At 34.1% G+C, this 16,053-nt stretch overlaps 1 long non-coding RNA gene and 1 pseudogene across 1 annotated transcript in view; both read left to right on the top strand.

The window, feature by feature from the left end:
- LOC102138819 (uncharacterized) overlaps positions 1-16,053 on the top strand; it is a 996,710-nt gene that overhangs the window by 145,807 nt on the left and 834,850 nt on the right. The window lies entirely within an intron of this gene.
- LOC102120562 (heat shock protein HSP 90-beta-like) lies at positions 7,869-10,712 on the top strand (annotated as a pseudogene).

Below are 16,053 nucleotides of genomic sequence, written 5' to 3'. Positions count from 1 at the left end.
CTTTAAATATACAGAGAGTTTACTTAAAATCAGACAGATGGTCACTCTGCCACTCTTCTTCCTCTAAAGGGGAAAAGGCAAAAAATCTATTACACATTTTATATATATTACCCATCACATATATTTATAATTCCTTCCTTTTCTCTCCATCCTCTCTTCTCTCCCCTACAAATAAATGCTGGTTTCCTGACTGTATCCAGCTGCCATCAAGTAACAAAATGTTACATTTTAAAAGAAGTTTCAGAATCGGAAGTAATTCCGCAGCTCTTAACCATTCTTGACTCATCACATAAAGATTATCTTTAATGACTCTTCTTATTAATGGCAGAAATGTTGAGATTTCAAGAAGCAGTCAGAAATATTTTATTCCAGCCACACTGTTCTGTGTAAATAGCAGATCCATCGCTATTGGCTAAAGAAAGGCAAAGGAAGACAGCAGAATGGTTCAGGGTGTCACGTCAGTCTCGGCCCAGGCACTGCACAATCTGATGGTAATTTCTGAAACTGGAAAAGTTAGGTTTGGCACTGTCGTCTTTGAAGAGCTTCTGGGCTCAGTTTTTTTGACAGATGAAGATTGTCAAGTGAGGCAGTTTATGCTTGCTTCTTCCTGGATCCTCTTTGCCCTGCTTCTGAACTTCTCAGAGTAACCCAAAATATTATATTTCAAGACTGCTACAAAGAGGATGCTGTAAGTGCTGGTGACCTTGACTACTGTCCCCTGAGCCATGGCTGCATGGTCAAGAGAGGTCAGAAACTGAAGTAGATAAGGAATGTTACTTTTATAATGAAACCCTCATCGCCAACAGAGAAAAAGCAAGAGACAGCACAGTGTCCTCTCACTCTGCACCGTGACCTTTCTGGGCTCTAAGGATCTGACAATGGAATGAGAACACCACAGAAAGAGGCGTCAAATATGGAAACACTTGTTTCTTCCAGTTTTACCTCAATGATGAACCCCCCTGTTTTCTTTATTTTTCCAAATGCTAGTCATGATGTGAAATCCTAGTAATTCACAACATTCAGTTTGCACACTCATCAACAAAATATCCAACACAGAAATAGTGCAGGGGAGTTTGATTTTCTGTTAGTAATAGAACATTCAATAGGAAGTCTTCCAAAATGTATTTGAGCATTTTGAGATTTTTGTGAACCCCGTTCTCCAGCGGCCTGCTCCCCACACTCCCGGTTGGTTGGAAAGAACAGGAGAAGCATTGCTGTTAGCCAGCAGTGGGAGTGGGAACTTCCTACTTAGCCTCCAGGGACACCAACACCCAACACCACACCCGTGAGGACAATGGAGTAGTGGTGACTGTGTGGATTTCTTTCCCCCATGGTAATCTTTGACTAAAGCGGAACAAAGATTGTCGAAAGGTTTGGGTCCGCTTAGCCACCTGTTTTCCAGTTTGTTGGCTAGAGAAAACAAGCATCTCTTGAGAGTTTTTTCTCTATGACCATTGGTCTCTCCACACTGAGGGTCCATTTCTACATAGAAAGACACAATGCAAAAGAAAAAGAAAGTCCAGAGAACTAGCCGTCATGTTGTTTCTTGAGTCCCAAGGCCCCTAACTAGTCTGCCTTCTTTTTTCCAGCCTTCAGAAACTGCCTGTGCTTGTTTTATGAATTATGTCTAGAGTTTCTCCCTGTACTTAGTGGAACAAATAGAGAGAAATGTGTCTACCTCTTTTTATCCAGAATAGGAAGTCCAGTAAATGCATTTTTAACAAGCTTACTAGTAACAAAAGAAAAGGAATTTAAATAGGATACTGTTTTACTCCTCTGGTGTGTTAGAGATGGCATGAGAAATGGTAGCTTTTAAATATAACACGGAATGTATAGATTGTTTAATATATTAGCAAAATCAATTTAATGCTATATCTGAAAAGCTTTAATAATTTTCATAATTTTTGATTTAGGATTTTTTACTTCTTAAAATTTGTCCGGAATTGAGAGTCACAAAGATTGGTGTATAGTAATTTTTGCACGTGCATTACCTAATAACATTACTAAGTTGAGAAAGGTTTAAGTGTGCTGCATCTGCATGATATTAAAATACATTAATTTTCATAGTCTTTGTAACTGAAGATCATAGTATGTGTTTACATATGTTTTGTCCTATATCTTTGTGGAAGTTATCTAAAATAATAGTTATAGGTAAATATTTTTTTACAAAATTCATATACTTTTAAAATAAATTATTTAAAAAAATGCATTGAACTTTATCAATATTACCACTATTGTGAGCTAGTAATTTATCTTTTTAATAGTTTGTTTATTTTTTCTTATCATTATACCTTTGGATTCTTTTTGTTGTTTTTCTCTGCATTACAATATTATCTAAATTTCTTGAGAAAATATGTATGAATGGTAATCTTTCTACATCCCTTAATATTAGAGCAAAACTTTATTTTCCTTCAAATTTAAATTATAATTTTGTTGGGTATATAATTATTGTTACAGAAGAACTTGGCATGAAAAAAAATCATTCCATATTGCAAAGTAAATAATCTGATTACAACATGATTCTCATTTCTTCTGTTGTAAACTTTATTTTTATATCTGAGCACTTGGAATTTATTCATTCTTGAAAGATAGATGATAGGTAGGTAGGTAGGTAGATAGATAGATAGATAGATAGATAGATAGATAGATAGATAGATAAATAGATAGAAAAACTGTATATATAGTTTTATTCTATCTTGGATAACTTGATCCACAGAATAAAAGCATCTGTATATGCCTTTTCATAAAGAGCATCGAGTAATCTGTCCTTAATGTCTTTTTTTCTGAAATTATCTTACTCAACACTTAATGTGTCTTAAAGTATCCTTTTTATTCTAAAAACAAAAATTTTTAACTAGGCAAATGTTCTTATATTTCATGTTTTACTATTTGTTCTCTTCAGTATTTTCTGCCTTCTCAAATGTGTTTTTAGAACAATCTTTATTTTAACTTTGACATATACATTTATTTATATTTTTAGAGAAAAAATTTAAATTTTTACATAAGAAAACTTTAAATATTCAAGTTTTCATTATATACATTCTCTCAGATTCAGCTGTTTTTTCTGTTTGTCTTTTCTTTCTTCCCATTACTTTTTCTCAACTTTAAAACAATTCTGTACATATTTGTCAATATTTATAATGTACGTGAATAAACTTTGTGTCAAGTTAGCATATGTAGGTCTCCTTCATCAGCGGATCTTTAAATGAGTTGAACATAGATTTTCTTTTAGTTTGTAAACAACAATCAAATACGAGGGTAGGCAACACCCACAACTGGTTTAAAAAAGTGCTTTTTTCCTGCTCAGCAAGTTCTCCTCCAGGATGGAATAAAACACACTAATTTTATTTTATTTTCTGTATTCTTTAGGAAGTCTGGAGTTACTTGGGAATCTGCTTTGCTTTTTTCCTGGCTCGTTAAATACTTTCCACTTGGAAAAATATTTATGCTTTAAGTAACACATGACAGTCTAGAGTAAAATAAGCTTTAATTGTATCAGAAACATTTACTAAAGTTACAAGTAATTTATTACCTTTTTGGCCTAAAGTGTATCTGATTCTGATATTCTAGTCACTGATATCTACTATTGTTCTATTTACTAGATTTTGTTCTGAGTTACACACATGCCCTTTTTCTATATTAAAACTGTCTTAAAGATGCATGGTTTCCAAAGAACAAAGTCAGCTCTATTACATTTTTTCCAGGAATCAACTAGTCTATCAAAAAATCTCTTACTGTTTGCTAAAAATACATGTTTCCATGCATTTTGGATGGTTATTTTGTTTTGAGATAATAGAAATGGAAAGATAATTAACAAAGATATTAATTTTTGCCATTTTCAAAAATATTCTTACTTTTCAACATTTTAGAATTACGATACCAGATCTATTTCATTTACTATATTAAAGATTCAAGTCAGACCCATGCACAGCAATGTGTTTAATGACTAAGGACCTGCCAGATTGTCAAGACCAGTGTGTACATAAGCAGCAATAATAGTCATCTTTGAAAGATCTGAAAACTAGTTATTTGCTATAGTTCTTCTATTCCTTAAAAAAGAGAGTTAGGCCTGCAGTCTTGCTGCAGTGTCAGAATCTTGTCTTTTATTTCCCCTTATTGACCTTGTAATATGAAACCTATGACTGGGATTATTTGCCATGGAACTTTTTTTTAAACTTTTATTCTAGGTTTGAGGGTACATATACAGGTTTGTTATATAGGTAAACTGCATATCGCAGGGATTTGGTGTACAGATAACTTCATCACCAGGTAATAAGCACAGTTCTCAATCGGTAGTTTTTTGATCCTCATCCGTCTCCTACCTTCTGCCCTTACTAGGCCCTGGTTCCTCTGTTTGTGTCTGTCTGTACTCAATGTTTAACTCCCACTTATAAGGCATTTTGTTTTCTGTTCATTTTGTTGCACATTTCTGTTTTGTTACACATTTCTGTTCACAAAACAAAATGTGGCATTTTATTTTGTGTTCCTGTGTTAGTTTGCTTAGGAAAATGGCCTTCAGCTCCATCAATGTTTCTGCAAAGGACGTTATCTCGTTCTTTTTTATGGCTGCATAGTACTCCATGGTATATGTGTATACCATAGAGGAAGGGATGAATAGTCAGAGTGCAAGAATTTTTAGGGCAGTGAAAGAATTCTGTATGATACTATGGTAGATATCTGTCATTATATATTTGTGAAAAACCATGTAATTTATAATAACAACTGTAAATAATGGCATTTTGGAGATGATGTGCTAATGTAGGTCATCTGTTATAACAAATGAACCACTTTGGTGGGGAATATGAATAGAGGGGGAAGTTGTGTGTGGGGGGAAGGCAGGGGGCATGTGGGAAGTCTACTTTCTGCTCAGTTTTGCTCTGAACCTAAAGCTTCTCCAAATAGTAAATTTTATTTTAAAAAAAGAATAAAGCAATATTATCCCTTTCTAACATCTTTTAGAAAGGAATTATTCAATGGTCTTGAGACAGAATACAACTAATATAAATTTACTATGGTAGAAGTTGATTTAACTAAGTTTCCATTATATTTTAAAAATAAATATTCACTGCACATCATGTTATGTGAAGTTTCTGTCTGTCTTTAAACAGTGGAGGGGAACTCTTAATAGACAATTGCTCATTAAAATCTGGTCATTGTAATCAGTATTTTGATTTACCTCTGTTGTTAACAATTAGAGAGCAACAAAAAACCATTGTGTACTCTTGCAATTGTCCAGCTAAACCTTGATAATATTTATCATAAGCTTTAAGAAGTAACATAAAATAGGAAGAAGCAATTACGTTACTATTTTTAGTATTTTCAAGCCATTATATTTTTAAAGAAAATGTTATTATTTAGAACAAAGTAATGTGTTCCTTGATGTTAAAGAGTGATTCTGATGTTTAAACTCAGACTGAGAATACTTCTGGGAATAATATAAACTTATCATGGGGTTAATGACCCAGAACTCCTGTCCAATCAACACTCTTTGTTAAGGAATAAAATCATTCATTTGATATTTTCCAGAATAATATGGAATTAAACGCAACAATGAACATAACAATTTATTCATGATTTTCCTGTGAAATAATCCCAAACCAGAAATATTTCAGAAATATTTTATGAAAGAATAAAGTGAGAGTAATTATATATATGTGTTTGTGTGTGTGTATATATATATATTATATATATATAAAGAGAGATATCAACCAGAATTTGCACAACTCTATAGACTTGTATTTTGTTAAACACTGGTTCCTCTCAGTGGAAAAGTGATTTTGGTTATTTAAAACAGATAAGCCTCTTCAGATCTAAAAGAATCTGTGTCGTCAAATTTCAAAGACAAGTACCTGAATTTTCATCTAAATAGTTTGATTCAAATTGACCCACATGTATAGTGATGATGTCTTAAATCATAAGTAACTTTTTTTCTTTCATTTTATAATGGATGTCCCTAGGATACATGATATTCACAATGTCTTTTAACTAAGCAGAAAATGAAAACAATCAATCAATTCATACACAGACATAAATGCAAATTAGTGATAGGCATTTTTTACTGAAATAAAAATATTACTCAAAATATCAACTTGTTTTAAAGTTTCTTATAGATAAATAACAAAAGGCAAGAATATTGAGGAAAATACTGAAAACAAAGAGCAGTGTGTACATTGCACCACCAATTATAAAAATATAAACATATAATTGAAATATTGTAGTACTGATACACAAATAGCCAGATAATCCAATGTAACAGAATGAAAAATACGGTGATAAACCCAAGTGCATATGGAAATTTAGTGTATAATTATGGTGGTGTGTGAAATTAGTGGGAAAAAGATTAACTGTTTAATAAATGATGTCTTTATAGCTATTTAGAAAAAAATGATGTCTTTATAGCTATTTAGAAAAAAAGATGAAATTAGAATGATATTTTATTGTATACTCTAATGTAGATTCCACAATATGAGCTTAAATATAGAAAATAATACTATAGAAGTTCTGGAATTAAACATGGATGATTTCTTTTATAACACGAGAGTGGGGAAAACCTTCCTACTATGATGGAAAGTTCCCCAATTAAGTGTAATGTAGATTTTTCTGTAGATGTGCATTCTCAGATTAAGGAAGTTCATTTTTCTCCCTAATTGGCTGATAGCTTTATTTTTAATACAAATGGACATTGGATTTTATCAAATGCTTTTGGTTTTCTTTGCACCTATCAAGATGATAATTTTTTTTTCCTTATTAGGTTGTTCATATTGCAAATACATTGGTCTTCAAATGATAAACCAGCTTTGCATATTTGGGGGAAAAAAACTTGGTCATGATTAATTACTCTTCAAAAAGATGTTTGTATTTGCTCAAGTTTTGGTTAAAATTATGGCATCTATTTTCATGAGAAGAATTTATCAGGTTTCTTTATTTGAATTTTTTGATTGCTCTGAAATCTCTTTGTCAGATAAAGACACATCCATACCAGCTCTCTTTTCTTCAGGATTAGCATGGTATATTTTTCCATCTTGCCACCTTTTGGTCTATTTTTTAAATTTATGATATGTTTCTTCCAAGCAGCATGTAGTAGTATCTTACTTTTTTTATCCAACTTGGTTATCTCTGCCTTTTAATTGGGATGCTTAAACTGTAGCTAATGTAATTGCTGATAAGTCTAGCTTTCACATCTAGATTTTGTTTTCCATTTCTCCCATCTGTTTTTTTATTTGATTGTTTTCCCTTTTTCTCTTTTTATAAATGCTTTTGAAGTAATTCAATACTCTTCATTATTCCATTTTATCTTCTTTGTGACTTATTAGTGCTTGCTCTATCTTGTGGTTTTAGTGATGCTTTAGGATTGTTAGTATTCATGTTTGACTTATAGTATTCCTTCAAGAGATATTATACCACTTCTGGTATAGTATAGGAAATTACAATTGTATACTTCTTTTTCTTCTCTCCTGATCTTATGCTATTATTATATATTTACCTATACATATGTCATAAACCTCACATTCGATCATTATTGGCTTATTATCTTTCCAAGAGCCTTAAAATAAGAACATTATCTCATATGTTCTTCTTTCATCTTACATCGTTTCCTATCTGTCTAAAGGCATGCTTTGAACATTTTTTCTCATGTGGGTCTGCTGGTGAATTCTTTCATGGTTGGCATCTAAAATAAGTGCTCATTTTGCCTTTATTTTTTAAAGATATGTTCGCTGAGTTTAACGTTCTAAGGTGCTGGGTTTTTTTCCTCTCAGTATTTCAAATATGTTGTTCCAGTAGTCATCCTCGTGCAGCCTTGGTGCTGCATGCGTCTTGGGCATGCAGTGCCCTTGCTCTCCAGTACTCATAATCCTTTTCCTTTTATGATGCCTGATGAAGAGGAGGAGGTAGAGATTTGCACTTTTCAGGCATGAATTGCCCAACTTATGTCTCTCATCATCAATGCCTTCTATTCCAACAAAGAGATTTTCCTTTGGAAAAGATTTCTAATGCATCTGATGCCTTGAACAAGATTTACTATGAGAGCCTTCCAAGTTCGACAGTGGTAAAGAGCTAAACATTGACATCATCCCCAACTCTCGGGAACACATCCTGACTTGCTGGGCACAGGCATTGGTACGTCCAAGGCTGATTTAATAAATAATTTGGGAACCATTGCCAAGTCTGGTACTAAAGCATTTATGGAGGCTCTTCAGGCTGGTGTATTCATATCCATGACTGGGCAATTTGGTGTTGGCTTTTATTCTGCCTCCCTGGTGGCAGAGAAAGTGGTTGTGATCTCAAAGTACAGCAATGATGAACAGCCTGCCTTGGAGTCAGTCTTCTGCGGGGCATTCCTTCATTGTACGTGCTGATCATAGTGAGCCCATTGGCTGGAGTACCAAAGTGATCCTCCACCTTAAAAAAGACCAGACAGTACTTAGAACAGAGGCAGGTCAAATAAGTAGTGAAGAAGCAATCCCAGTTCATATGTTATCCCATCACCCTTTATTTGGAGAAGGAATGAATGAAAGAAGAAAATCAGTGACAATGAGACAGAGAAAGAGAAAGGAGAGAAAGAAGAGGAAGGTAAAGATGATGAGGAAAAGTTCAAGATTGAAGATATGGGTTCAGATGAGGAGGATGACAGCAGTAAGGATAAGAAAAAGAAAACCATGAAGATCAAGGAGAAATATATCCATCAGGAACAACTAAACGAGACCAAGCTTATCTGTACCAGAAACTCTGATGGCATCAGTCAAGAAGAGTATGGAGAATTCTACAAAAGCCTCACTAGTGACTAGGAAGTCCACTTGGCATTCAAGCACTTCTCTGTAGAAGGTCAATTGGAATCCAGGGCATTGCTGTTCATCCCTTGTCAGGAGCTCCCTTTGACCTCTTTGACAAGAAGAAGAAAAAGAACAATGTCAAAGTCTGTGTCCATCGTGAGTTCACCATGGACAGCTGTGAGGAGTTGATACCAAAGTATCTCAACTTGATGTGTAATGTCATTGATTGTGAAGCTCTGCCCTGGAACATCTCCCAAGAAGTGCTCCAGCACAGAAAAATCTTGAAAGTCATTTGCAAAAACATTGTTAAGAAATTGTTAAGAAATGCCTTGAGGTGAGGCATGGTGGCTCACTCCTGTAAACTCAGGCCAAGGCGGGTGGATCACTTGAGGCCAGGAGATCGAGAACAGCCAGGTCAATATGGTGAAACCCCATCTCGACTAAAAACACAAAAATTAGCCAGGCATGGTGGTGCATGCCAGAAATCCCAGCTACTTGGGAGGCTGAGTCAGGAGAATCACTTGAACCCAGGAGGCGGAGGTTGCAGTGAGCCGAGATCATGCCACTGCACTCCGGCTTCGGCAACAGAGACTCTGCTTCAAAAACAAAACAAAACAAAAGAACAAAAGAAAAAAGGAAAAAGTATCTTGAGCTCTTCTCTGTGCTGGCAGAAGACAAGGAGAATTAGAAGAAATTCTATGAGGCATTCTCTAAAAACCTAAAGCTTTGAGCCCATGAGGACTCCACTAACCAGCTATGTCTGTTTGAGCTGCTGTGTTTTTGTGCTTTCCAGTCTGGAGATTAGATGGAATTTCCATCAGAGTATGTCTCTCGCATGAAGGAGACACAGAGGTCCACCTATGACATCACTGGTGAGAGCAGAGAGCAGGCTGCCAACTCTGCTTTGTGGAGCGAGGATGGAAGCAGGGCTTTGAGGAGGTGCACATGACCAAGCCCACTGCATGCAGCAGCTCAAGGAGTTTAATAGGAAGAGCCTGGTCTCAGTTACCAAGAAGAGTCTGAAGCTACCTGAGGATGACGAGGAGAAAAAATGGAGGAAAGCAAAGGGAAGTTTGAGAACCTCTGCCTCTGCAAGCTCATGAAATAAATCTTCGATAGGAAGATTTGCAAAGTGGCTATCTCCAGTAGGCTTGTGTCTTCACACTGCTACATTGTGACCAGCACCTACAGCTGGACAGCCAACATGGGGTGGATCATGAAAGCCCAGGCACTTCGGGACAGCTCTATGGTGGGCTACATGATGGCCAAAAAGCTCCTGGAGATCAACCTCGAACTCCCCATTGTGGAGACACTGCTTTAGAAGGCTGAGACAGACAAGCACAGCAAGGCTGTCAAGGACTTCGTGGTGCTGCTGTTTGAAACCACACTGCTCTCTTCTGGTTTCTCTCTCAAGGATCCCCAGACCCACACCAGTGGCATCCACTGCAAGATCAGGCTGGGTCCAGGTTTCAATGAAGTCGAAGTGGCAGCAGAGGAATCCAGTGCTGCCATTCCTGATGAGGTTCCCACCTCTTGAGTGTGATGAGGATGTGTCTCACATAAAGGAAGCAGATTAGGAGTTTATACTTGGAAGCCTTGTGCCCTCTGCATAGCGTCCCCATGGCTTCCTTCACAGCCTTGAGTGGCCCATCCCACCTGGCTCCCTCTGCTGATATCTAGTGGTTTTTCCCTCCTGTCCTTATGTCTAATGCGAGAAACAAGGGCCTCAAGCCCTAGTCCCTCTCTGCTTTGACAACAGCATTGGATGTTGTGTATTTTTGTTGTTCTAAAATAAAGGTATGAAAAATCAAGATGATGTTGCTTAATAAAGTAAATAATATTAATAGCATAACAACATAATTCTATTACCTTTTCACTTATTTTGTTTCTGGTAAGAAACATACTGTCATCCTTATGACAAAAAATAATAAGTGTTATCTTTCTGACTGCTCTTGAGATTTTATTATTGTTTTTGAGTAATTTGATTATGACGTACCTTGGTGTAGTTTTCTCCATGCTTCTAGTGCATGAAACTTTTTAAATGTTTTCGACCTTTACGTTTACTGTTCTCACCAAATTTGAAAATGCCCAAGCCATTATTTCCTCAATAAGATTTTTTTTTTCTATTGTCTCTCTCCTCTTTTTCAGTAACTTAAATTACACTGATGTTAAAGCCCATTGTAACTACACAGTGCTCACTGATGCGCTTTTCATTTTTCTTACCCTCTTTTCTTTTTGTTTTATTTCAGGTAGTTTATATTGCTTGGTATACAAGCTCACTAATGTTTTCTTCTTCAATATATAATCTACCATTAATACCATACAGTGTATTTTTTCATCTCTGAAATTGTAGCATTCAACTATAGACGTTTTTGACTGTAGTCTTTCTCATATCTCCCATGTTCCTACTGAAATTTTGAACACAATGATATAGTTGTTAACTACTTAATGCCTGAATGTCTGCTAAATGTAGCATCTATATTAGTTACGAGTTAGTTCTGATTGATTGATCTCTTTGTTATTGGTCACGTTTTCCAGCTTCTGCAAATGCCAGCAAATTTTAATTGGATAGTAGCCTAACAGTCATTATGAGTTTTACCTTGTTACTTTAAAATGTGGTGCTGGATATTATTGTATTTCTAGAATTACCCTTTGTCTTTGTTCTCATATGTAGTTAGGACACTTGGAAATGTTTGATTTTTTTCGTCTTTGCTTATACTGTTTTATAGATAGTATCACAGTCATGTTAATTGAAGGTCTAATTACACTCACCTACTGAAGCAAAAACCTTCAAACATTCTTTCCAGTGGTCTGTGAATCATAAAATTTTTGTCTGACTGGTGGGAACAGACACTATTTCTGGTTCTTTGTGAACTCTGGACATCTTTGTCTTTAATTCTGCCCTTGATTTGGGCCATTGCTTTACATATGTATGACGATCCATACTCAGCTGAATACTCTTCACAGTTGTCTCTCTGGGAACTGTCTTCTGTTTTAGTAGCCTGCCCTGCAAACCCTAGCTATGCTGGTATCTCTATTAGTTTTCTACTGCTGACATAAAAAATAATGACAAGATTTATTATTTTACATGAGTTTAAACACCACAATGTATTATCTTACATTTCCATGGATCAGACATGTAACATGGGTTTCACTGCTCTAAAATCACGACGCCAACAGAGCTACATTCCTTTCTGGAGACTCTGGGGAAATCTAATTTCCTTGCCTTTTTCAGCCCACATTCTCAGCTTCGTGGCCCTCTTCTTCCATCTTCACAGTAATGGCAGATCATGACCTTCTCATGCTCCCATCTCTCCCGTTCTCTTTCGTGATCCCCAGAAGAAAAAGCTTCTTCGTTTTTAAGGACTGATGGGATTAAATGGGGCTTACCCACCTAATCCACGTAATCTCCACATCTCAAGGTTCTTGACGTTAATCAGATTTATAAAATTCCTTTAGTCATGTGCAGTAAAATATTCACAGGTTCCAAGGATTAGGACAGGAACTTCTTTGGTGGGACATTATTTTAATTACAGGAGTACACCTGGATTTCCAGATTCATTTCCTCTCCTCATGGTGTCTGTTGGGTTCTGCCTAAATTGCTGTTCATTGTACTATAGCCTGGAAACTCTCTCAAGGCATCAAGCTAGGGAAATTATAGATCATATGTAATTTGTATCTTTCAGAGATTTCTGTTCTTCATTGTTTGATGTCTTGTGTCTTGAAAACCATTGTATTTTATATTTTTCATGTGTTCAATGTTTCAAATGGAATGATAAACCTGGCCCAGATTACCCCCATTTATTTGGAAGAGAAGTTCTATGCTAAAAATATTTTGAAGGTCTGTATTATGACGGTATTTTCTGGTAGATTGATCTCTTATAAAAAAAACTATTACTTCTTTTTCTCAGGAAATTTTTCTCACCTTGAAATCAGCTATGCCGAATATTTTACCACTGCAGCAGCTTTTTATGTATTTATTTACTGCTTACCTATTTTAGTTAGAATTTGCCAGTTATATCTTTGTTACTTTTCTTTAATCTTTCTCTGATTTTATGTCTTGTAAACATATAGTGATTATTGATGATATCATTGTTGCTGTTTCCAATCCAATCCAAAATTGTTAGCCCTTTAAGTGGACCATTTAGCTCATTTGTACTTAATATGTGTACTGATGTATTTGGTTGTAATACTGTCTTTCTATTTGAGCCACATTTTTACATTCCTTTTTCCATTTCCTCTTGACTTCTTTGGGAATAAGCAGTTTTTATAATCAATTCAGGTGTCTATATATTCCCCCAGAGAGTGGCATGTTGTCAGTTGCCTGGAAAGTTCAATATTATGCAAACTAAACTTTATTTGAATGCAATTAGGAAATTAATGGACTGTACTTCTAATAAAATTACAAGGTTTTCTTTTATTTTGAACAAAATGTAAATGCAGAAAAGCATAAAAAACAATATAATAAACAACCTTGTACTTGCTTGTCAGAATTGACAGTAGTTAAATTTAGTTGTATAGGAATTATCTCATTTTTTACTTATGAAAGAGAAAATATAAGTAAAGTAGAAATTCAACTTTCATCTATTTTAAGCATGATGCCCTCCACATTACCTCAGGAACTTTATGTGCTTTTAAAATTTACATACTTTTTTTATTAATAATATAATAGTCTAGTCATAACTCTATAGCTTGATTTTTTTCATAGAGTATTTTGTTTTCCAAATCTGTCTTTGTTAAGATAGATCTAGATCTATATATAGTTAGTGAACTCTATTTTTTGAAATGCAAATAAATTTTATCTTCATATCAAATTTTATATTTTATTTATCCTTTCATAGTTGAAACAAACTGTTACTTAAAATTTGCCATTGTAAATATGTGAACTGAGCCTCCTTAAAAGTACCCTGTCTGCATATTTGCAAAAGTGCCATTACCATATACACCTAGAAGTAAAATTGCTGGCTTTTATTATGTACATATCTTTAACTTTACTGCATAAAGAAATTTTAATTTTGCTAACCAAATGAGTGTGAAATAGTATAATGTTTTATTTTATATTTTTTCTAATAGCCATAGTAATTAATTCTCAGTTGCATGCTGGTTGATAGCATTTCTTCTTCATAAAATATCTCTTCATGAAGTATTTGTCCTTTATTTTTCTACTAATTAATTTGTTTTGTTTTTTTGCTCATTGATTTGTAGCAATCATTTAATTCTGGTGAATTATTCTTTATCTGCTATATGTGTTACAAATACTTTCTTGTTCATTTATGAATGATATTAACTGATGTGTGTTCTCTTAATATTTTGTAGTTTCATCATTGTGATGATACATATCAGTAGTTCATTATTTTAATACCATATAGTTTTTAAAAAATGTTTGAATATTCAAATTTTGTCTTTATTACGTTGTCTATTACATACACATTTGGGTAACTTCATTTTGTAGCAATTCTAATTAAAGATGTGTGTACATACATGTTAAAATGCATACACTCAGTTTTTTAGACATATATCTGAGATTCATATTGGTAGCCAATATATTGCTTGGTTAATGATATTAGAATCAGCTAAAGAGTTATCAAAGCTGGCTGTATCATTTACTCACATTCTCGTCATGTATGAAATTTCCATTAAACCTCATCTTTGCCAACACTTGGCATTTTCTTTCTTTTTACTTTAAATTCTTATGAGTATGTAGTCATTTTTTATTCTCGTTTTAATGACAACAGGAATATTTTTATATATTAAATATTTGGATATCTAGTTTTGTGAAATGATGGTTTAATTCTTTAGTCCAGCCATACTGATGTATCTGTTCTTTCCAGTTGATTTGCTAATAGAGCTTTAAATAGTCTAGACACAAATCCTTTGCTGCACGTAGATGCATTGAAAATACCTTCCCCAATCTGTTGTTTACCTTTTTGCTTTCATCATACTGGCAATAGACAAGCAGAACATTTTAATTTTGATGAAATATATTTTAATACTTTTCCCTTTATGCTTATTGCATGTTCAGTCTTTCCCATAAAATATTTGCTCTTTGCATGGTCATAAAGAAATTATCCTGGATTTTCTTAAGAAACCCTCATAGTTTTAGCCTTCATATTTAGGTCTATGATTCATTTCTAATTAATATTTGTGGATAGTAAAATAAGATTCAAAGATTTTTTAAAACTATATATGTGTAGGCTTTCCGGCACTTTTTGTGGAAAAGTCCTTCCATTGACTTATTAAATTGTGGTACCTTTAGCAATAATCTAAGACCATATCCATGGTCTATTTGTGACTTATCTATTAATATTTCTGTTCTGTTGCTCTATTTATCTACAATTTTAGCAATATCACACTGTGTTTCTTAGTGTAGCCTTGGAGAAAATCTTGAACTTAAATAGATCTGATCTTGAAAATTCCACCCCTTTTTATAAGTTGTTTTGTTTAGATTTCTTTATAACCACATTTCTACAGTGTCCTTACAAACATAATTTTTAGTTAATCTAGGCTATAATGGCATGAACACACATCTTAACCAGAAATGGAATCTCAGGAGAAATCCTTGAACAAAACACAAAATGCAAACTGCAAATACAAGTTTGTTAAAAATTCACCCACATGAAAGATTTTTTCATAAAAAGACCCTAAAAAGAGACTGAAATGAGAAGCCCATCTAATGAGAAACTCTTGTATATGAGCACTAAGAGATATGGAATTGAAAGTTCATGGTAGAATTATTTAAAATAGGAGAAACTGGAATATGTCTACATGTCATTGATAATAGAACTAATAAATCAATATTGGGGTGTGTGCGTATATGTGTGTGTGTATGTGTGTGTGAAAGAGAGAGTCTCTGTGTGTGTATATATAATTTATAATAGAAATGGGTGACACCCAACTAAATCAGTATAGAAAAATCTTAAAACATAAAGCTGTGTAAAATAGGGAGTTCACAGAAATACTATATTTACATATTATTATGATTCCCCTTGGAAATGTTAAAACCAAGCAAACCTATGCAAAGAGTATGAACAGGGAACACATGAACATATATTTAACATTTATATAACATATTAAATAACATTATTAACAAAAAGGAATTTAACGTTTCAACCATAGATTGTCTTTGTCGATGAAAGTAGAAATGTTTAATAAGTCTATTTAATAGTCAGAGTATTATTGGGGTGGAAGATATATAATGTACATACACTACTGGTTTGGGAATAATTTGATGAAGGCTTTCCAAGAATAATTGGGTAATATTTACCAATGTATTTTCAATAAA

This window comes from Macaca fascicularis, chromosome 9 (genome assembly GCF_037993035.2).
Source record: "Macaca fascicularis isolate 582-1 chromosome 9, T2T-MFA8v1.1".
Taxonomy (NCBI): Eukaryota; Metazoa; Chordata; class Mammalia; order Primates; family Cercopithecidae; genus Macaca; species Macaca fascicularis.
The sequence above is the reverse complement of the archived record's forward strand: the minus strand, read 5'-3'. Positions and strand labels throughout refer to the sequence as shown.